The sequence below is a fragment of the Toxorhynchites rutilus genome, chromosome 2 (assembly GCF_029784135.1).
Source record: "Toxorhynchites rutilus septentrionalis strain SRP chromosome 2, ASM2978413v1, whole genome shotgun sequence".
Taxonomy (NCBI): Eukaryota; Metazoa; Arthropoda; class Insecta; order Diptera; family Culicidae; genus Toxorhynchites; species Toxorhynchites rutilus.
In genome coordinates this window covers 187,784,500-187,808,879 of record NC_073745.1, presented here as the reverse complement: position 1 = coordinate 187,808,879, position 24,380 = coordinate 187,784,500, and the positions used below count along the sequence as shown (strand labels likewise).

The window sequence follows — 24,380 nt, the reverse complement described above, 5'->3', positions numbered from 1 at the left end:
AACTTGCACGTTCAAAACGTCCTCATTCCGAATTCTTATAAAAATCTCGAACTTCGCGCTGCACTCCAGCAATAGGGTTTGTACAGAATCTTATGTGACGTTATGTTGTCCAGATTCGTTGAAAATGTTTGGCATTTTTAACCTCCTGCTTCTTTCCAGGAACCGCCCTCTTCATTTGAGTCCAATATCGTTCGATGAGAGTAACTCAGGACAATTGGAAGCAGTAAAGAGTTTTGGTACAATATTGACCCTACAAACAAAGAATTTTCATCGTGGAATTTGATGAAAGGTAAATTTCCTTGAAAATTATGTCCGTGGCTATAAAAGGGTGACTTTTCCTGCCGCAAGTGCTGATTGCTTGAAAAATTTTTTTAACGTGATTTCTACAACTTTTCCGTATTTTCCGAGCCAAAGTCGAGAGTCGAGAAGTTCGGTTTCTCTACCAGCATCTTCTTTACCATTCGTTCAGGCGATTAAATAGTAACCTTCTATAATATAAAAAAACAATATTCATATTTCTGCTCAAGATACGATCCACGCGTCCAATACTTTTAGCTTTACTTTGTTTCTTTATAGTCAAATGTCACAACATAATTATAACACACTGTGAACAGTAGATTTAGGTAAATCCAGCTTTTTTTTGCAATCTGGTTTATCGAAAGGTCGGTAATGTTCATTACTGCTGTACAAAATCTGTTCGTGTACATTCTTTCATTCAATTCATTACAATTTGCCCAGTGTTTGCGTGAAATACTTCACTGAAGGCTGTAATATTAGGCTGTCAAAAAAATCCTGCGGTATTTTTTTTGAATTTTCATTTGTTCATAAAATTAGTTACAATCATCTGTTTTAAGTCAAATATGCGCCGTTTTGTTCGATGACTTGTTCCCAACGAGATTTATTTTATTTATAATGATACTACATCCCATTGAGAGATTAGATCTTCTTCACAATTTTTCGCCAATAGTCCCGATCCATGGCTGCAGTTCTCCAACTCCCGGCTGCACCGATTCTTGCCAAGTCCTGCTCCACCTGGTCCAACCACCTCGCTTGCTGGGCTCCTCTCCTTCTTGTTCCTACCGGATTCGATGCGAACACCATCTTTGCAGGGCTACTGTCCGGCAATCTTGCAACATGCCCTGCCCATCGCACTCGTCCAGCCTTGGCGACTTTCTGAATGCTGGGTTCGCCGTAGAGTTGCGCCAGTTCGTGGTTCATTCTCCTTCTCCATACTCCGCTTTCCTGTACACCACCGTATATTGTTCTGAGCACTCGGCGTTCGAAAACTCCAAGCGCTTGTGAGTCCTCTTCAAGCATCGTCCATGCTTCGTGCCCATAGAGAACAACCGGTCGAATTAGGGATTTGTACATGGTACACTTCGTACGGGGTCGAAGTTTGTTGGACCTCAAGGATTTGCGGAGCCCATAGTAGGCACGACTTCCATTGACAATGCGTCTTCGAATTTTACGGCTGTTGTTGTTGTCAGTTGTTATCAACGAGCCAAGGTAGACAAATTCCTCTACCACCTCGAGCTCGTCGCCGTCGATCACAACACTACTACCAAGAAGAACTCTGTTGCGATCAGTCCCTCCAGCTAGCATGTATTTAGACTTAGACGCATTGATCCCAAGCCCAATCAGCCCTGCTTCGTGTTTCAGTCGGGTATACAAGTCGGCTACCGTCGCATGTGTTCTTCCGATTATGTCCACGTCGTCGGCGAAGCAGATAAACTGACTAGACTTGTTGAAAATCGTGCCCGCATGTTGAAGCCCGCTCTCCGCATAACACCTTCCAGCGCCACGTTGAAGAGCAGACAGGAGATTCCATCGCCTTGTCGAAGTCCCCTGTGAGTCTCAAATGATTCCGACAGCTCACCTGAGATCCGCACAGTGCACCGCACACCGTTCATTGTTGCCTGAAAAGTTCCCAACGAGATGCCAACTTCATAATACCCCTGTTATAGAAGCTCGCTTCCTTATTGGCAAACTCGGAAAGCCAATTTTCACAGGCCTCTTTTGTGGCTAACTTCTGACTACCTAGCTCGTTCGCCATGGACAAAAACAGGTGGTAGTCACTTGGTGCAAAGTCCGGACTATACGGCGGATACAAAAGAACCTCCCATCCGAGCTCCCGGAGCTTCTGGTGCGTCACCAAAGAAGTGTGTGGCCTGGCGTTGTTCTGAAGGAAGACAATGCGGCCTCTGTTTATCAAAGATGGCCTCTTCTTCATGAGTGCTACCTTCAAGCGGTCCAGTTGTTGGCAGTACAGGTCCGAATTGAGCGTTTGGCCATAGGGAAGCAGCTCATAATAGATTATTCCTTGACAATCCCACCAAACACACAGCAGAACCTTCCTGGCCGTTAATGAGGGCTTGGCTACCGTCTGAGCCGCTTCAGCGGGCTTCGACCACGACCGTTTGCGCTTCACGTTGTCGTAAGTGACCCACTTTTCATCGCCAGTCACCATCCGCTTCAGAAACGGGTCGATTTTGTTGCGATTCAGCATTTTGCGTCAACGTGTGTGGCACCCATACATCGAGCTTCTTTGTGAATCCAAGCTTCTTCAAATGGTTAACAACGGTTTGATGACTTATCCCCAGCTCTTGGCCGATGCTACGGCTGCTACTATTCCGGTCTTTCTCGGCTAATTCAGCGATTTTGTCGCAATTTTCGACGACAGGCCTTCCGGAGCGTGGCGCATCTTCGACGACCTCTACACCAGAACGAAAACGTTGAAACCATAGTTGTGCGGTGGGAATGGAAACTGTATCGGGTCCATAAACTGCACAAATTTTATTGGCAGCTTGAGATGCATTTTTGCCTTTGTCATAGTAGTACTGTAAAATATGTCGGATTTTCTCTTTATTTGGCTCCATATTTGCGACACTATAATTCACGAACGACTTAACCAAACAAAGCACTGTCAAGGACTATACCTTTCCAACAAGCTATAGTATGACTCGATACAATGAATACAACTAGAACTACGCGCTTACAACGAAACCTCGCGGAAATACCGCAGGACATTTTTGACAGCCTGATATTTTTGGGGATTTAAAAAAAATACGTTTTTGAGAAAAATGAATTTTAATTTTTAAAATAACTTTTTTGTCAGCGAAATTTTTTCCAAAAAATTTTTGTTTTTTTTTTAAACACTTTCCTACATTTCATCCTTTGACATGAATTTTGTAGGTATCATGCCAACGGCCAGTCGAGTTGGCATGAAATTCGTCTATTATCTGTGAGTTAAATCGGCCTGATCAAACCTTTGAAGGGTACAGAGCATCCTTTAATACAGCAAAATGATTCAATCAGTTCACATCAGCATTCATGACAGCCCACTTCTGCTGTTTGTCCTTTAATATTAGATTTGGAAATGACCCACAAATCTATTTATAAGCATAGGACGCACTTGCAAGCCTTGGTGTACTAAGTCTAGCGAAATTGAACAAAAACACACTGAATACCGCTCGGGGGCATAAATGTTTACTGTAAAAATGATCTCAAAGCTTAAATTTCTTGTGAATGTTACTCACCTTGTCGATTCAATCCAAACAAACGTTTCAGGCTAGCGTTTCATTTCACGACCATTTAGTGCAGTAAGTTTGAACCGTATCAGCAAATACCGACCAAGCATTAATGGTATACTACGTCATACGTGTTTAATGTCGCAAACAAAAATGACAGTTTAAGCAAGTCTCGAAATTGAATGTAGGACTTCAGACCCACGATATTTTCTGATGAAATATGCAAATTCAGCGGACCCTAGTCGTCATAACAAAAGGTAATACTAATGTTGCAGTATCTTATTTCTCTCGTTCAAAATTTCCCAGAAACCTAGGTCGGTCATTAGAGCTTGGAATTCTCGATCTCACTCACGCGAGCAGGTCAATAACACCACCAAGCAGCTTATATATCCTATGGTTGCGCGCTCTAAAAGTATAATACGAGTTCATCAGTTTGTTTCTGCACTATCATCATCGCAAATCACCTAAACTGCAATGCATTGCGAATAGCTGCTTGTGTATACGTTGTTAGTCATATGTTGAGCCACATACATCCAATCAATCAGATTCGTTTTCTCGTTTCGTTTGTTTTATGCTTCACTCTTCCCGACCGGGGTTATCGATAGTCGAATCTATTTATGATTCGCGGCACTCCGTTCTCCTTGCTACTCCACTTCCACCCGATGGATAAGCTTAACATCGGAAAAAGGTGAATGAGAGAAACCCGTTTTTTTTCCCGTTCGAATCGGCAAATTACAGAAACCTGGTGAGCACCTGGCGAGAGACAGAGGCATAACAGAATCCAACGGATATACGTGTCAAAACGTGCTGCTCCGCGTCACGACTAAACATCGAACAGAACGAGACACGTTTTTGACCAACATCACCAGTTTTTTTTCGCACATGCAACAGGGCGCAGTCAAACGGACTCGACACGCGACTTGGAACTTGGAACTTGGACGTGGTGTGAGCGAGAATGAGTTCAAAACATATGAGGTAGGTGTAGGGGAAGACGGGGTAAGACCGCAAAATTGTAAACAAAATAAAATGTTCGTCCATTGCAGTTGTAAAAGACCTAATTTTCAAGGTAACAAAATTAAGTATTTCTCCAGCAAAAACTGTATATTACGTCAGTTGTCAGTATCCCAGTCCTTCAGTAGATTGTTCCGTTTATGCATGAAAAGGGTAAAAAGGTCAACTCGTGTGGCACCCATACATCCAGCTTTTTTTGAAATCCAATCAGATGGTTCCAAACGGTTTTATGGTCTATACCCAGTTCCTGGTCAATCGAGTGCTCACATGTCGGTCTACTTGGATGATTTCAACAATTTTATCGGTTTCCACGACGATTGGCCTACCAGTACGGGGTGTATCTTCGACAGCCACTACACCAGAACGAAATCGATCAAACCAACGCTGTGCTGTGCGAATCGTTACAGTATCGGGTCCATAAACTACACGAATTTTTTCGGCCGCCTTCGTTGCAGTTTTACCTCGCAGGTAGTAAAAACGTAAAATATGGCGAATTTCTTCCTTGGTGGACTCCATCTTTAAGTAGTCGTACAGTATGACCCGATGCGATAAATACAACACAAGATATGTTTAAGTGTTGCCATATATTGACAATATACGGCATTTCTTTTTCCCCTACCCAATATATAAAAATGGAATGTTGTCTGTCTGTCTTTTTGTCTGTCTGATTCTTATGGACTCGAAAATTACTGAACCAATCGATATAAAAAATGGTATGTAGGTGTTTTTGGGGTCAGGGAAGGTTATTATGATAGTGCGAGACCCCTCTCCCCTCTTCTGCTATACAAATGAAACAAAAATTTCTGCATAACTGCATAACTGCATTATTCGAGAATTAATCAAGTAAACGAAACCAAATTTGGCATGTAGAGGTTGCAATAAATGTTTCTATGGTGGTTAGACACGCCTCTCCCTTCTCTAGGGGGGGGAGGTTGTTTGTCACACAAATGAAACAGAAATTTCTGCATAACTCGAAAACTAATCAAGCAAATGGAACCAAATTTGGCAAAGAAGATTTTAGGGGGTAAGAAACGTTATTATGGTGAGCAGACACTCCTCCCCTTCTCGGAGAAGGGGCTGTCATGCCGAGCCAAATTTGGCATGTGGAGGTTTCTATTGTGATTCAACACTTCTCCCCTGTCTCTAAGAGGGAAGGAGGGCTACCATACAGATGAAGTATAAGTTTCTGCATAACTCAAGAACTAATTAAGCAAATGGAACCGATTTCGGTATATAGAGGTTGTAGGGGGCAATACACGTTTCTATGATGGTTGGACACTCCTCCATCCTCCCTAAGCGGGGTTGCATTACTCGAGAATCAATCACGAAAACGGAACCAAATTTGGGATGTGAGGGTTTTCGGGTACGAGAAATCTTTCTATGATGGTATGACACCCCTTCCTCCTCTGGAATAGAGGGGGGGGGTTTTCAAAAAATTAAAACACATATTTCAATCAAACATATTCCAACCAAACATGACAATTGAAAATTCGGAAAAACTCAGAAGGAAATGGGAAAATTTGCGAAAATTCAATTCCCAAATGTTCTACAATTTCATAGTGACAAGTTTCGAAAGTGGAAATTGACTTTAATGTGATAAAACTAACTCCTATAGCTTGTTCCATCTATACAAATAAAAATGGATCGCCGAATGTGTAGATAAGAGCAAAACTCGAAGAAGCAATTATCCGATTTAGGGCAGTCTTTATTCTATCATATTTTCTGCATCAAACATTGATTCCATGTAACGGAGAAACATTTTATTGGGTTGGGGAAAAATAAATGTCGTATATTGTCAATATATGGCAACACTTAAACATATCTTGTGTTGTACTTATCGCATCAGGTCATACTATACGGCTATTTAAAGACGACAATCTGTGCTACAAGTGTCTTTTTGACAGTGTTGTGATTGTCCGTTTCAGTCTCAAGATATAGCGCGTCAAAGATGGAGTCCACCAAGCAAGAAATTCGCCATATTTTAATAGAGGAAATATTCGAAATGTTGAAAAATTATAAAGTCAGTTTTTGGCAAGTTTTGTATATCTAAATAAATAAAAATGATTTGGTCTCCGTTCCTCATGATTTAACTCAAGAAGGGAGCAACGGATTTGAACAGTCACTATTAGGATTGATCTGTCTCAATCTGCGTAAGGTGTATGTATCAAAAAAGAAATTGTATACTGCGAATATAGATCGCGCACAAAGAAATAACTTTCGGGGAACGTGAGTGCTCGAAATTATATAAATCAGAAAAGCTATTGTGGGCGGGACGAAGTTTGCCGGGTCAGCTAGTGTAATATAAAATGCGTGTAAAGTGCAAATTAATGCAAAATGTGCTCTGGGGGGAAGACGGGCCATTTTCGACGGGGTAAAAGCGTCACACGTTGTGATATTGAATGATTTTCATAACATAACATGTTTTGTTATAAGTTATCACATCAATTCGATTTTTGCTGGAAGATATTAGAGGGTTTTTCATGATTATGTTCTTTTTTTTATGGATGCCTAAGATCACTAGGTTTGAAAGCCATGTTTTTGAATTCATCAACTAAGCTCTTATTATTTAAAAGTTTGATTCACCCTCATTTTCTATCCTGCGATTTCATACTCTCCCAAGCTTCTGCACATGCCCGTGGTCGTTTGAAAGTTGCACTGAACTGCTGTATTAGGTATGTTTATAATCTCAACCGGTATTCAAACGTGACTCATTTACAACATACTTTACCAGGCTGCTCGTTTGAATTTTTTTCCAAAATGAGGACTGTTCATTTATCGACTAATAAAAACACAACAGCCGATTTACTTATACAACAAACTTGTTCCCCTGAGATCGCAAAGAGGGAAAAAAATTCCTATTCAACGATGTAGAACGTCACATTACTCGGATTCGATTTTTGTAAGAGATATTAGTTATTGGAATGCTTTACCGCATGAGCTACAAACAATGACTTCAATCAAGAGTTTTAAAAGAGGCTGTTTAGAGCATTTTTGTAAATGAACAATGTTTTTTTGTCAATTAGAGATGTCTTTGAGGATGCCACACTTCATTAGTTACCATATTGTATCTTGCACATAAAAGACAAAAGTCTTAAGTTTGTGAAAATAAATGATAATAATAATAATAATAATAATAAATAAATAAAATACCATCTTTTGCTCGTCTCTTTACACTCAAATGTCCAGAAAGTACATAAGGAAGTCGTCAAATAATCGTCCTTATAGATTCCGATAATTTGTATATGTAATATTCGTAATTTTTTCACGAATATTTTCAAAACACTGCACGTGGAATATGGATGGCCTATTCAGAAGTTTGTGTGTAGTTTATGAACAGCCCTAAATATTTAGCACCTTAGATAACACGGTTCCTGTTAATTTTACTAGACTGAACTGTTTGAAAATAGTATCGCTCCGTCTACCCCGCGGGTGGTCCTTCTTACCCCGCCAGCAAAATAAAAAGTGTTTTTTATCATTTCAAAAATTAATGAAAAAACGCCAAAAAAGTTATGTAATCAACAGTTACGCATTTTTTGGTAGTAGATTATTATATACTCAATGATATGTAGTACAACAAATAGGGGAAATCCTGAAGGACGTTTAACTGAAAATTGGTTTTCTGAGGGGGCGGTCTCACCCCGTCTTCCCCTATACAGCACCGATAGGCTGACATAATGATCGGCTTTAGAACCAGTTTCGAGAGGTTCTCCAAGAGATGATTGACTGTGGAGGCAAAAATGCTTAAATAAGTACTCTATTTTTATTATCATTTTCGAGCGATAACTGTATAGCGATGAATTGAACGAAATTACCCTACTAGCACATTGCAGTGTGGTGGCTTCATTTTGATGTGAATCTATGGAAGGATTTCTCTGAGGTTTCTTCGAAAACTCCACCATCAGTTGTTCCATCTGGAAAACGAAAACAGTGAGGCGAAGAGAACGAAATTATTAGATGAATAACATTCATCACATTTCCGTCTGTGGCGTGTCAAATATCGCCAATATTGAAGCCTTGTTGTTACATACATAAGGTTGAACGGCTGTAGTGCTCGTTGGGGAGTGACTAAACATTCATTTGTTGGTTAATGTTTGGTCCATTAGCTTGTCAGTTACATCTGATACATTATTAGGGAGAGTAAATTTCGGTACATTCTAAAGTTATTCTCTGATGAGGGGGAAAATGTCAATCAGGCGGAAAAAATTGTGAATTGTGTTTATGGTCCCGACAATAAACACCCAATCACGCACAATTTTGATGCAGTCGATTCCGTTCGTCGTTTACAACAACGCAATTGTAGCAATCATGGTACAAACTATTATCAAAATGCAATGTTTTTGAAAAAGGCTTCATTTTCGATATTATGATTCGCGAGAAGAGAGGTTGTTTCAAAACTACGGAGCACATTAGATCAGAGCACAGTCTTCTTACAACCAACCGCGAAAATATTACGACATCCACACCATCCACACAATTTAAATCAATCTAATGATACTGCGGTTAAACCATTGCCACCCAATTCATTGAACGGCGCGTTTATCGTAATTTGAGACACCTCGTGCAGTTGTGGTGAGCGCGTGCATCCGACATTCAGTCCCACTTGAATGAATAAGTTTTGATAGCGGCAACAAAAAAAAGATGCGGAAAAAAAGTCGCCAAACTAGTTTTTTCCTCCACTTCTCGATATCGTAAATTTTCATTAATGTCATGCTTGCAGCTGCGATCATTTCGCGAGCAAGAACATTCGGTGGTTAAGTTAGAGAATAAGTGAAGAATATTCTGCGCATCCAGAATGTTAGCGTAAATGAATGTGGTATATTCGTAGTAGTGGGAGTTAATATTACTGTTTGACCATGTTACGGTTCAGTGGCGTTCACGGATAGTTGCCCGAGAACTGTTTCATGTAGTTTCGAATTGGTGTGTCGTTTTAGGCGCACGATAATTGTGCTGTAGACGTAAATATGATCACAGTTCAATCCCTCAAATTGCTCAGATCATTTATTAATTCAATAACGATAGATCTCTTTGTATATCATTGTTGAATTGATGTAGAGATTCATACAAAAACTTGAGGAGAAGCGATTCAACATTTGTTGCGATTCAAGCAAAGTATTTAGATTATTTGAGATAAAATCTGCAAGAGTTTGTTTCTAACGCATGTGACATTCCGATATAAAGTACCAGAACAGTTTAGATTTTATGAATTTTATACAGTGGTAGACATTCGTTTAGCCGCACCCTATTTTTCCTCAATATTTTTAAAAATAAGTCAATTCTTTGTACAGTATTGATCATAAAGACGATTATTGTTTATTTTCATCGGATTCATTCTAAAAAAAGTATAAATTCACTTTTTGTTTTCTAAGTAATTCAAATATGTGGAATCAGGGTGGACATTCGTTTAGCCGCATCCTAAAATTTCAATAAAGGAATATTTGTGCGGCAAATTTCGAGTCCAATCAGTAGCTAATATTTACTATGTCCACCTCCATTTCGGATCACTTTGAAAACTCGATTTGGCATCGAGTCATACAGTTTTTACAGTGTTGCCATATTGATTATAGCCCAACATTCCTGAATTACTGCCTTGAGACTGGAAATGTTGTCAAAGTGTCATCCGTTTGCATAGACCATCTCGGCCATGATTCTCCATAGGTTCTCTATGGGATTGCAATCGACTGCCAGCAGGTCATTCAAGAAGCGGAATGTCCTTCTTGGCAAACCATGCCTTCGATTGCTTGGAAACGTGGATCTATGCATAATCCTGCTGAAAAAACGACATGCTCGGTAACGTTATTCTCAATATGGCCAAACAAAACGTCCTCCAGTAATTGAAGATACTTTTCGGAGTTCATTCGGGTGAAAATAAAACAAATGAGAAGCTTGCTGTGATAGGAAACGGCTCCCCACACTGTCATACTTCCGCCCCCAAAGTTTCGCTTCGATCTCACGACATGCCGTTGACTTAAATTGTACCAATAGCAACTGTAATAGTCCGGACTATCCAAATTGAACTTTTTTCGCCGGAGAATACAACATTTCTAGTTTCCATTCCATGAATTGCCGGGCGAAAATGAGATGGTTCTGCTTATGGGTGGCGGTCAGTTTCGGCCTCCCTTGAGTTTTCTTCCACATGATCTTTAGTGACTCATTCAAGATGCGCGCAATATGCCTCTTCGTTACTGGAACAACCGATTCTGTCTTAATGTATGAGCAGGACATCGTTTCCTGGTTGCTTCGTGTCTTATTCGACCTTTAAGACGCAACGTAACTTCGGTGTTCCCATTTGTTAGTCGTTATATCCCATATTTCTGGCACTATTTAAAGAAATTCCGTACCACTTTCTCAGATAGACCAATTTTTGTTACGATCGAGCGATTACAAAACTATTGTTCACTGAATATCCCTATTATTTTCCGCCCCTCTTCCATCAATAGAATACCTTTCGCCATTCCTTTAAATTCTACGTAAATCAATAATCTGACCAACTTCTTACGTTGCACATCTAATATTTATCTTTCAAATTGATCATTCCCACGTATTTTTTCAAAAAACACAGATAAAGGCTTGGTGATTATGCGAAAACACGATTTTTATGCCCTGCGGCTATGTCTCGGGAAAAACGACGTTTGAATGTTTATATCCACCGTTGCCGCCTTGTGGGTGTGTGATTGTGACGCAAGTCCTTTCAACAAAAGTGATTTAAATATACTAACACTACAGCAAATAAGTATCTCGATAAAAAGAACATTCCTAGTTGTTTTGTAAGTGTTACAAGTTTTTTTTTCAAGTGCGGCTAAACGTATGTCTTTCACTGTATTATAAACTACTCTCACTCCAAACTCAGTATGAAATAAATTTAAAGAGAAGAAATTTTCTTTTAACGTAGCACTACGTTTAACAGGAAGTGTAGAGTGTGAAAGGGGAATCTTAAGACTAAATAAGTAAGCAATAAAGAAAAAATTCGAACGCTTTTAACTCGACCAATTCTTATTAATCTTATCTTCTTTGTTTTTAAGAGGCTTTAAACTTTGCAGTTCATTCGCCTCTATTCTTATTAATTAATTTACCATGATGCTACACCCCTTGAAGAGATTGGATCTGATTCACAACATTGTTCCGTCAATGAACTCGGTTCATAGCTGCAGTTCTCAAACTCCCGGCTGCCCCGATTCTTTTTAAGTCCTGCTTTAGCTGGTCCAATTTCCTCGCTAGCTGTGTTCCTTCTCTTCTTGTTCTTATCGGATTCGACGCGAACGCCATCTTTGCAGGACTGCTGTCCGGCAATCTTGCAACACGCCCTGTCCATCGCACTCGTCCAGCCTTGACGATTTTCTGGATGCTGGGTTCTCCGTAGAGTTGTACCAGTTCGAGGTTTATTCTTCTTCACCATACTCTGTTTTCCTGTACACCACCGTATATTGTTCTGAGCATTCGGCGTTCGAAAACACCAAATGCTTGTGAGCCTTCTTCGGGCATTATCCATGAACAACCGGTCGAATTATGGATTTGTACATGGTACACTTCGTACGGGGTCGAAGGGATTTACGGAGCCTATAATAGGCGCGACTTCCAATGACTATGCCTCTTCGAAGTTTCACGGCTGTTGTTGCTGTTGTTGCTGTTGTCAGTTGTTATCAACGTGCCAAGGTGGACAAATTCCTCTACCACCTCGAGTTCGCCGCCATCGATCTCAAGACTACTACCAAGAAGAATTCTGTTGCGATCAGTTCATCCTGCTAGCATGTATTTAGACTTTGACCCATTGATCCCAAGCCCAATCAGCCCGGAAAGGTCTGAATTGATGTTAGGGCCACGATAGGTTCTGACGTCGATGATATCCGAGAAGTGCCGACCGTTAATCGAAACGTGGGCAATTTGTGTTTCTGTTTGCTGAGGTGATCTCCAGGTGTAACGGTATTGGAGGCTGTGCTAGAAAAAGGTGCTACGTATGGCTATGTTCTTGGAGACAGCGAAGTCGATAAGTCTTAGGCCGTTTTCATTCCTGAACTCTTACTTTTGGCCGACCTACGCGTTCAAATCACCAATGACGATTTGGATGTATGCATTCACGCTTTAGCCGCGCGTAGAATTCTTCTTTATCGTCATCGGTGCTTGCTAGATGGGGGCTGTAGGCGTTGATAATGCTGATGTTGAAGAAGTGGCCTCGCATCCTTAGTCTGCACATTCTTTCATTGATCAGCCGCCAGCCAATCACCCGTTTCTGCATCTCCCCCATCACAATAAAAGCTGTACCAGGCTCGCGTGTGTTGCCGCAGCTCTGATAGATGGCATAATAACCTTGAAACTATCACGTCATCGAACCTTTCCAGCACACCTCCTGCAGCGCTACGATATTGAAACTGGGGTCTCTCAATATTTCTGAAAATTTTTCGGGTACTCGCAAGAATGTTGAAAGTCTTGCACCTCTATGTTCCGAGTTTCCAATCTCTAGTCCGTATTCTTTGCATGAATCTAGTCGGATTGTCCTGCATCGATTTTTGTTGTAAAATTTGTGTGTTTAGTTTTTACGGGAGGCTTGCAGGCCCTGCACCAAACCCCGTATCACCGGAGGACCATCGTGCACAGCCAATTCCTGACAGATCGCAAAGTTGTTTACATTAATCGATTGAAAACAATTCAAAAAAAGAAAGCGATATATACACTATGACCAGAAAGTACCGGGAATTTTTCATTTAAGCGTACCGTGCATGCGGGAACCTGTTTATCTTAAGACGCACATCTCAGGTCAGGTTTTATGCATCCGATCATTGGTGTCTGCCTGTACGTCGCCAACGACCGGAAATGTGGGCCGAAAATTCTTGGATTTTGCATGATGATAACGCCCCATCGCACCGAGCCCGAATTGTACTGAATTATTTTACCAAACATCAAGTAAATACCATCAATTCAGCACCGTATTCACCTGATATGGCCCCGTGCGACTTTTTTTTTGTTCCCCAAGTGGTAGTTGCCACTTCGTGGAAAGAGATTTCAGTCGATCGAAGAGATCGAAGAGAATGCGACGAGGGAACTAAAGGTTATCCCTTCGTCGGTCTACCAGGGATGCTTAAACGACTGGGTCAAGCATTGGTAAGAATTTCAACATTTCTCGTCGTCGGTTACTTCCTATGGGGGTACGTGAAGGACCGTTGCAATGTTAATAAACCACCAAATTTGAAGGAACTCAAAGAAGAAATAACCCGAATTTTCAACAGCATCGAAGTCGTAATGTTAGAGTTGTGCATGAAGAATTTTGTTCACCGTTTAAAAAGCGTTATCGGAAAAAGGAGTGGTCACATCGAAATTGTCCTAAAATAAGCTTTATTTCCGTTTTTTTAAATAAAAATCGGTTCACTTTTGTAGAAATTAATAAAATTTGTTGCGTGAGCGTTCAATCTGAAAGACCCTGTACTATCCGTTTCATCACCATTAAAAACCATTAAACCATTCTCCAGAAAGATTTTTCTCCAACCAATTTCAATATTATTTTTAATCTACCATATTCAAATTTATGAAATTTATTGATTACGTATGACAAAACTTGTCTTTATGTCTACTAGTCAATCTTTAAATCCTTAGAGTCGAGTAAACTTGAAGAAGTAAAAATCACAGTACAAAACACGGCTATACTAGAACGATCACGAAGAACTTTTCAGCTTGAAAATAGTCCAGTTTTTCATTGATAAAATTTTCCATTGCCTCCATTCACCATCAGTGCACTGATTCGTAAAAGTGATCCCATGACAACGATCATATTACAACAAAACGATGTTGGTTGGTTCTGTCGCTATAATCATGCTAAGGATAGCACCACACAACATAAACGGCAAAAAGCAAAACACAACAAACGCAGCTAAATCTCACGTGACTCCAGAGTTCATGGCTCGGACTTTCGTTCATGCGCACACAGTTGCACTTTTCCACCGTTTCTTTACTGATCACGTTTTCTGTTTACATTACATGCGCAGTATCAATGGAAGATTTACTTCACTCTTACCTTTTGCTACATCTTCGTTATTTCACTTCGTGCTGATGGATGTCGCTCTTTCGCCGTAAGTATTGCTGCCTTTTTTATGAACTAACAACAAGTTTGATTTCTTCTTCAACACTTTCACGTGCTTTGTTTTCCTCTGCCACCTCACGAAGCACGCGTTCACAAACACACACCGGGAAGAAGGGATATTTTTGCACTCGAATGGCCCCTTCCGAATAACAGTGTTAATCAAAGGCCAAAATCGAACCGCATCAAATGCCGGCGATGTTTAGCGATGAAACTATTTTTAATTACACAACCTATGCTTACACTTCACGAGATCGCGAGATCTCCTTGGGTCGATCAACGGTAATATTACCGCGCGCCTGTTGAAGCCTTTGCTTCACACTATTCGATCACACGGCAAATCAGAAGACTATCCGATTCGGGAAACCCCGGCTTGTTTTGAGCGAACTAGAAAATAAACTGAATCCTACTGAACTCTCAGCTGGAAAGCGCAACGTGGTTTATTCGCGAACCGCGGAATCAATCGATCACCACCCGTGGCGCAGTACTAAACGCAAGAAACGTGCGTTCAGCATCAATCACCCGAAGTAACAACAAAAAAAAGGAATTTTGTGATCGAAAAACATGAGAGTCTCCGCGGCGAGAGAAAAGTAAATACGCGAGGGAGAAAAATGCACAGGATGCACATGCACAATCAAACGAAAGTGCGTTTGCAACATCGGTGTATCCAAAAACTACTTGCGTATTGGTGAAACTATAAATGTCGCAACGATCTCATGTTTTCAATATGCGACGCGCATCGAGAAACCTCAACATGTTATGTTGCGTCGCAGAACTAAATTCGTTGCATTGTCTCTTTCATGCAACATATTTTTTTAGAGATTGGTACTCGATGACTTGGAGATGACGGAAAGCACGTGCGTGTTATAAAACGGATCACTTTTACGGACATAAATTGTAGATACTATTGGCCTGAGAACACTGTACTTGTTGCTATTCTCGGATCCATGGTGGAACTTCAGAGGGCAGTTGCAGTGATACGAACAACATCGGTAGTGTGACTATATAGGGACTCTGGAAAAGTATGGGCATCTGTACGAAACGATAAACTTTCATTTTCTCTTTGATATGCAAAGATGCCAGGTTTGAAGACATTACTTCATTTTGAAGACATTTGACATACTACGAAGACATTATGAAATATGTGAAGACATTTCAGCATGATAGAGTATGTGGATTTTTGGGTGATATTTTTTCCATAAAGTTCATATTATTGACCGATAATATTGTCAAAAGAAGTAAGGCTTTTGTCACAGTGTCATTTGTTCTTTTTTTTTAACAGGGTCACTTGTTTACTTTAGTAATTAATGGAGAATTTTGTCTCGGTGTCATTCACTCGCTTTTTTCCACGACCACTTTACAAATCGAAGGCTTCCTGGTCGTTTCAATAAATAGTTTTATGAAAATGGTTTAAGTTACAACCAAAATTTCAGAGCTAAATTAAACTAATTGAGTTAGGGGCTGTCCACATACCACGTGGACAGGAAAAGCATGATTTTAGAAACCCCCCTCTCCTTCCGTGGACAAGCGTGGACATTAATTATACCCCTCCTCCTGTTGTCCACGTGAACAATTCTCCAGTTTTTGGAAAAAAAATAAAGAAAATCCTACTTTTTTCGCTTAAACTTCATTTCAAGTATGTTTCTACAGGCAAACATTTTTTTGTGCGGGAGATAGGGACCGCACAAAAAAGTCGCATAAAAAAATAGTGCTAAACTTCACCAGCAGCTTTAAAAAATCGTGTTCGGTACACATTTTGAAAAAAAAACTTTTTTTGTGCGGTAGATAGGGACCGCATAAAAAAAGTTTCCCCCAAGAAAATAACTCCAATCCACGCCATTCACCGTTCAATTTCCTTTTGTTTCCCTGCTTCGCGATGGGACACTTAGGCTTTTCGGTGTTGTTGTAAGAAATCATGTCATGCAAAAACTTAGAAAAACCTAGAGCATTTGATGAGAGGAGGGGAATGATTTCAGAAGTGAATAATTGAGACGCAAATATCCTTTTTTCGCACTGAAATCCACGCCACGACTTCGCATAAATAGTCGAAAAAAATTAAATGTACGATAACTTCGTCAAATATGCTTCTTTTCAAACACCGCACAAAAAAAACCGCACAACATAAAACCGCACAAAAAAAAATCACACAGAAAAAAACCGCACAAAAACAGGTTTTACTGTATTTTTTATTCCATGTTTTTACTGATAAAACCGATAACCTATTAATAGTAACGATTTAGAATAAATTCTTTGATTTTTTCAACATTGTTCATTAGCTCTTTATTTTCATCCGAATTCTATTCACGTTATCTTCATATCCATATAAAAATATCACTTGTGAATCTACTCTCGAGTATTTTTCTAAATCTGACCGACTGTTACGTTAGATAGTGTTCAATTCCTGATGCTGTTCATTTAACTGATCCGCAGATTCATAATAACAGTTAGTTTACTATTCGTGTTGACTGCATTAAGCTTTGTGCTTCGTTTTTGGGAAGGGACAATGACAATGGATTGGTGGATTGAACACACTTTGAGAATAAAAATTATCAATAAAAATTTACTTTTGCGTATCAAATGTGTGTTCTATGTAATCGAGAATTATATTAATTTTCGAGTGGTGGACAATCTCGGAAGGGAAAATCATGTCTAATTAAGATTAATAATGATTACAGGTTCCTGGCGGCTATGAAGAACCTAGCCCAAAAAAAAACACCTGCAGTATCATCATGATCGATAATTTCGTTGACCCTTAATTTTTAAATATTGTCCGGAAAAATTCGTGCCGATTCTAAGGAAAAAAATCAAAAGCATAAATTATAGACATACATCTATTCGATTATAGATGTATCGTTTTGTTCCACAATATTACAGATTTCTTCACGCAACTTAAGAATTATCAGAACTTCTTTGTTTTCTCGTCAAAAAACTGGGTAAGGCGCTTTTCATGCTATACAGTGAGTTGAAGTTCTTACAGGAATCTTAACAGTTGATAATCTGAGATGCAACATTAGCTGAGTAAGGCGGGGTGAAGTCCTAGAAGCGTTCTGGATCCTTGATTGTACTACGTTCAGCTGCGAGCAGTACTTGTTGGAAGTCATCGAGACCAGTTGCTTGGTAGAAGCGTTTGATACTGGATTTTATTCTAGTCCCACCAGACCTAGACCATTATTCTTCTCTACTATAGTGACTTTCAACACATTTTGACTGCTTCGTGATCTCTGCGTGAGAGGTATGGATGTTATCACTACGCCAGATCGCCTCCACTGACCCAGCTCATGACTTCCTTCATGCGAAAACCTGCTTCAGGGTTCTATTCATTTGTCAAGATTTTTTCAACTCAACATTATTGTGAATGATTTGCCCTCCCCAATTCGCTACAAATTTATTTCCGTTACCTTTTTGAAATGAATCACACATTGAGATGCGTTCTTTCAAATGTTTTTCGGTAAAATAAACCCTTACTCCGGAAATCAGTCAGATTTGAAATTAGCATAATCTGATCGAGTCAAATCCTATCGTGTTATTCAAATGTTGCAACCTTATCAAATCAGATCGGATTCCGGAATATGGGTTAATATGTAGTCCATACATTGTAGCATTTTTCGTTCACATGCTTCACCAGGTTCTCATGAACGATGGTTTTAGAAATCTACTAATTAATGTGTTTTGTATCGAGGATTAACCTTAATAAGTGTCTCGGTTCGATTGTCATCAGTAGCAGCATGGACTTTTTTTACAAAAAATTTCAGATATCAATTAAGAAAAATATCATTACAAGGAAAAAAAAACTCCATAGATACGGTCCGTGCATCTATGGAAGAATTTGTTTTTCTTTTCAAAAAACAGGAAGTGGGTTATAACTATGGTATTTATTTATTTATTTATTTATTTATTTATTCATTTCGTCAAACAAATGTAGACTACACACTTATACACTAATGTTACAATGTTTTCTTAGGTTAAATATTATTTTTGCGGTACATGTTTCTTTTTAGCTGTTTTTTATTCATTGTTGTGTCAATTATTTCGCAGTGCTGATTGTATATACGCATCATGCGATTGATAGGGGCGTTATTTGCATAATTTGTTCTGGATGTTTTGGTTAGAAACAAATTTCGCGTTCTTAGTTGACGCCCAGGTACATAGAAATTTAGTTTTTCTAGTAATTCAGCTGACTGTACTCGTTGCGAAATTAGGTCATTAACAAAAGAAAGCATTGCAAATTCACGGCGTTCTTTTAGTGTTTGGATGTTTATGAGCATGCAACGTGCTTCATATGAAGGAAGTGGAAATGAGGTCCAGTTGAGTTTACGAAGTGCAAATAGAAGAAACTGTTTCTGGACTGACTCAATGCGTTCTTCATGTACGACCATATACGGGTTCCAAACGATGTTACAGTATTCCAGAATAGGCCTTACATATGTAATATATAAAAGCTTTATTGTGTATGGGTCCTGGAAGTTATGTGAGAAGCGTTTGACAAAACTTAACACACTATTCGCCTTATTTATTACAGAGTTGTAGTGTTCTATGAATGTGAGTTTACAGTCCAGGACGACGCCTAGATCTCTAACTATTTCACATTTTTCTACATTTTGATTTCCAAGACATATTACAATATTTGGTACATGTTTTTTTCTGCTAAATGTTATAGAGTTGCACTTTTTCACATTCAGTGTTAGTAGATTTTTATCACACCAAGTATGGAATACATGTATTTCGTTTCGAAATGCTTCGATGTCGTTTTCATCGCAAGGGTGACGTAGGACTATCGTTGATTTAGAGATCATTTATTTGAAGTTGAATCTAAATCCATTCTGAATGAATGAATAAATGAATATTTGGGGGACTTCGAAAACGAGAGCGTTACGTTGGAGGCACAAGGTTTTATGCATCCAATATAGGATACGAAACTCGTGCTCCCTTGGCCGAGTGGTTAGCGTCATAACTAACATGCCGGGTGTTCGGGTTCGAATCCCGTTCTGGTCGGGGGAATTTTTCGTCAAAGAAATTTCCTCCGACTTGCACTGTGATCACGCGTATTCTAGAACTTGCCACTCAGAATGCATTCAAGGCGTGTTATTTGGCATAGAAATCTCAACTAAGTACTAATAAAAATGACGCAAGTAATACTACGTTGAGACGGCGAAGTTCCCCTAGGAACGTTAGTGCCATTGAAGAAGAAGAAGATAGGATACGAAAAACCTTGTTCTGAAGAATAATCTTCAGAAGCTTTCCTGCTAACTGTACTTGATTGACAAATCACAAACCCAAATGTATTATATGGATATTTTTTGGATAGAAAACATTAAAATAAACTCTTTCGCTTAAGTGTAATTTTCAAATCCAAGGGGAACTGGCAGATTATTTTCAGTAACGATTAGATATTTCTACATTTTCCTCGATACTGGAAGCCCACCAGTGGTTAATGCTAATTCGATAACCACCTGTTAATAGCACTTGATTGAAACATATTTGGTCACAGTGTTACATGGATAGAAAACATTAAAATAAACTCTTTCACATGAATGTATTTATAAATTCCCAGAGGAACTGGCAGATTATTTTCCGGATCTTTCTCGATGCTGAATGGCATCCAAACGGAAAGAATTCCGTGCGTATATATGTGTGTGTGTGTGTAGCGGCTGCTTCGATGGTCACCTTCTCTTCTCCTGAAGGATCAGCTTCTCTGTGCTCCCTCACAGTTTCAAACAAACTGCTTGCGTTTCAGGGCAGATCTCGATCTTTCGCCATCCAGCACCCTCGGCAACGATGTTGTCTTGTCGATGTTCTCACGAAAAATGAATGCATCTAACCCCCAGAATATCGCTTAAGTATGCTTGTTGTGCGTGATTGAATCGAGAGAAGGCGTGGTTTATGATGGCAATTTGGAAGGCAAACTAGAGGGGAATGAACTCTCTGAGCTCGGAACTTTCGGCGACTGAGCAATAATCGATTGCGGGCGCATACAATATTGGATACGGAAATATCCTACTGATGGGGAAGAATAATCTTCAGAAGCTATCCTATTAATTGCGATTGATTGAAAAATCACAAAACCAAATGTATGTATTTGGTCACAGTGTTATGTGTGTGTAGCGATATCTTCCCGGGGAACCGTTTGTGGCATCACTCTCCTCCTGATGGATTCCCTTCTGGCCTATGGTGCACAAACAGGCTCTTGGTGACACCGTTCATCCGCGTTTTCATGATAAACGAAGAGCTTCACCACAACAGCGACAACATGCTCCAATCGCTGTTCAATTTGAACTGAGAGGATTTCCGAGCGGCGCTCGTTTATATACCGAAAGGTGATTTCAATAGCCTGTTTTGAAAGCAATTTTAAGACTATTGAAACAAGTTTTTGGACCAAAAAGTAACAAGTATAGAACGCGTAGACATTTAATCTTTCAAATGAAGTGTTTATCATACCATTTCGTTCAGTTGTTTAGGAGCTATTAACGCCCAAAATCTCGGTCTCCGGCGTAACGCTTTCGTTTTCGAAACTTTGATTTTACACCCCGGTATAGAAATGAAAGACGTAGTCCTACGTATATATATTTTATTAAGGCACATATGGCGTTAGCCTCACGGTGTCGGGAGTTCTATATTTTGACAATTTTTGTCTTACGACTATGTTAGTAAAATGTAACCGATTACTCGCGGTTGGCTCGAGGTTAGTATTACAACGATTCTCATAATTGGGATGTTGCAGTCTCCAGTATTCTGTATGTGTGGCCGACACGGGACACTTCCTATTGGGGTGCAACTGACCATTAATCAGCGACGCCCCCTAGTCTGTACCTCATATCAATCGTGGTGCATCCCTCTTGACTCGAGGAATCCAAGGTAGGATGGTCACTGGGCGGTACAATCTTCAAGATTTATCATGAGCGGTACAACCTTTGGCTCTTGTTGAATGATCAGTGGCATGCACAACCTTCGACCTGTGTATCTGTAAAGAATATGTGTATGTATTGCCGCGACTAAGTAAAAGTTTATCGATCGGATAGGAGATACAACGGATACAACGGATACAAGGGATACAACGGAGGAAACATCATTAAACGCCATTAATCAAACATCATTAAAGAATTTGTTGTTCGTTTCAATTTTCAGAAAACTTTGGGAGCTCTCGAAAAAATGAACTAAGCAGCGAAATCCTGACAGAATTCCTGACCCTCTATTACCGATTGGAACGAATTGATCTATCCCAGTTCATGTGTATTTCTTTCAGAATATATATTTCATGGAAGATATTCAGTCCTATAAAAAATATGGATTTTTGACCGAGCAACACTCTCAGGAAACTCAGTCTTTTTACTGAAGAATACAGAGTACTCAAGGTGACCGTAAAGTTTAAAAAATCTTGTAAATACAGATCTCATTCAATTTTGACTATAAACATGAATGTTATTCTTAAAAATTTATTTAACGTGTTCACATGGGCATTATCTAAATTATTTCCTTCAATATGGCTGTGAAGACATTTGAAAACATTTTTTTCATACCATGTGAAGACATCTGAAAAAAAACACCTAGCATCCCTGTCGATATGTGGTCGTTGTTATCCTGTTGTCAGATTTTTTCCTTTTTGGTAGTAATTTTTTAAATGAAGTCAAAAAAAATATGTTACAAAAGAACAGTACATTTTTATAAAGACGAATTCAGAATACGTTATGGGCTGAAAAAACAATTAATTCTGTATCTGGTTGGCAGTCTTTCAATTATTTTTCAACATAATCACCTTTTAGCTCTATACATTTCATCCAGCGATTCAAGGCCGTTGCGGTCGTATGTCTGCTGTCAGCCACCTCAGTCGATGATAAATCTCCATTCCGTACTCTGACCGAGAACCGAGATTAACCCTTTATCAGGCCGTGGAAACTAGGCAACGAATCGACTCCAACTTCAGTGAACATAATTCATACATGAGGAATATCCCATGTTTACCATTGATAGGGAAATAAGTATTGGAACAGCTGAAAAATTGGTGGCAATATACCACTGCCACTGCCCGTTAACCACAAAAACAATGTTTGTCGTTGCCTTTTAAATTCACTTTATTGCGCCTTTGGTTGTGCAAAAATCAAAATAATATTTCTAGTGTTGCGAAAGAAACTGTTTTGACATAGGACTATGTCTTTGATTCCTATATAAGGGGGTAACTTTATTAAAAAAGTAACGATTCATTAAGAGGTTTCAAACACATATTACTCAAAATCGTGATTGCGACATATGTTGTGTTATATACCATTAGACAGGAAAGTTATCCAGCATTTTTTTTGCTTGAAACACGACAGAAAATATAACAGAAATGTAAATAATCTGACGATTAAAATGAGTATGTTTTTTCGATCGCACTAACCACTCGTTTTCCTGCCCGACGCAACGAGCTATATTTTTGCCTACAATTCGGCGTTAGCTTACAATATGAGTCGATGCTTATACGCAGCGTTGCCAATGTTCCAGTTTAAACTGGATTCTTCCCTCCCTCACCCTTCCTATCCCAATACCAGTTTTGTTTTCTAACACTTATCGTTCAATCGATTCAAGGTGCATTTACAAATAAAACACAGGAGAAAAAAAACTCTCCTGCATATACTTCCTAATTCAATACGGTTTGCGCTCAGTGCGTGTATAGTCTTTGAATTTATATAAATATCAGATATTCTAGGTCCTCAAAAACATTCTGAAGTTCACACCAATTGATCTACTATTTCCACTACGACTGGTGTAATGTACATAGCGAGAAATCTTATCCAAAATTGTTCATACAAACCGCGTACTCATCTGACTTTAGACTTATATAAGCATCAGATGTTATAGGTCCTCAAAATCATTCTAAAGTTCAGAAGATCATAGAGTTAATTTGCTCCATTGACTTCATTTGATATGAATAAAAAACCAAAGTAATTTGACGCATAACTCGTAATGAAAAGAGATAAAGCGAAATTTTTGTTTTGTTTTAATATGTAGGTAATTCATTTTTAGTCCAGCAATAATTACGTTTTTAGTCTTTTAATCTGCTGCCCAACGAAAATTGTAATAATTTGATTTTTAACTGTACTGTTACGTTCAATGTGTTCCTTCGTGATTTGTAGTTTTTTTTCTGAATGTTTACATGTTATTTTCAGATTCTTTTATTTGTATGTGCCAGCGAGTGTTTGACAATTCTGTGTTGATGGTTTGTCAATCTATTGATCCGCCGTCAGTATTTTCAGTTTCAGTTAAGATTATTAGGCAATAGATGAAAAATGACATTCCGAAATCATCGTTTCGTTAAAAACATTTCTATACGCATTCAGTAGTCGGTGAGAGGAGAATAATTACACGCAATAGCAACACTGCATCATGAGGATTTCAGGAATAAATCGATGCAGAAAATGACTGCAACAGAAACAACCACTTAGAAAAAGTGTAGTAAGCTACAAGGAAGGAAGGAAGGTATTGAATTAGAGAGACTTTAAACTCTGAGAGTTCATTCGTCTCTAAGCTACAAATATTGTGGCGCGGTATTGTATTTCAAAACAAAAATTAACCGCACAAACGTAACGCCCCGGGCAATCGTATGCCGTCACGCTCGCTAAAGCTCGGTCGGACATTGCTAAAGGATCGTATCCTATGTTTAAAACTAACAGGGCAATCAGTGAAACCCAGGTTTGCGTTGGGGGTGGACTCTGATCGCGTCATCTTGGCGGCTTGGGCTGCCTCAATTCCTTCTTTTTCTTAAATGGCGTTAACGTTCCCTATGGAACTTTTGTCGTCTCAACGTA

General features: G+C 39.3%; 1 protein-coding gene across 5 annotated transcripts in view; it reads right to left on the bottom strand.

Moving 5' to 3' along the window:
- Positions 1–15,109, bottom strand: part of LOC129771119 (anion exchange protein 3) — a 147,989-nt gene extending 132,880 nt beyond the window's left edge. For 3 of the 5 annotated variants that reach the window (XM_055774467.1, XM_055774473.1, XM_055774474.1), the window contains exon 1: positions 14,539–15,107. The gene's annotated coding sequence lies outside the window, so the exon portion shown is untranslated. Of the gene's footprint in view, positions 1–14,538 lie in introns of all 5 variants that reach the window. The other 2 variants (XM_055774465.1, XM_055774471.1) reach the window with 2 other exon arrangements.
- Between the last annotated feature and the right edge of the window lie 9,271 nt (positions 15,110–24,380).